The sequence below is a fragment of the Penaeus monodon genome, chromosome 31 (assembly GCF_015228065.2).
Source record: "Penaeus monodon isolate SGIC_2016 chromosome 31, NSTDA_Pmon_1, whole genome shotgun sequence".
NCBI classification, from domain to species: Eukaryota; Metazoa; Arthropoda; class Malacostraca; order Decapoda; family Penaeidae; genus Penaeus; species Penaeus monodon.
In genome coordinates this window covers 19,289,612-19,289,851 of record NC_051416.1, presented here as the reverse complement: position 1 = coordinate 19,289,851, position 240 = coordinate 19,289,612, and positions in this window count along the sequence as shown.

Here is a 240-nt window from a genome sequence, read left to right as displayed (position 1 = left end):
AGCACTTGCACTTTTTTAACAGCTCTAACGGCAGTATTTGTTTACCAGTACCGTTAGCGGTAGTTTTGCAGACATCGTAGCGGTACTGCTTGTTAATATATAATTAGATACTGAAAGACCATTTTCAAGCAACTAGGTTTTGCAACGTAAGGAGGTGCGGTGTTACAATATGTAAACATGCTTGGTGGTGGCCAAGGGTGGGATAGAAATATAACCTCCAATTTGCAAGGATAAGAAGAC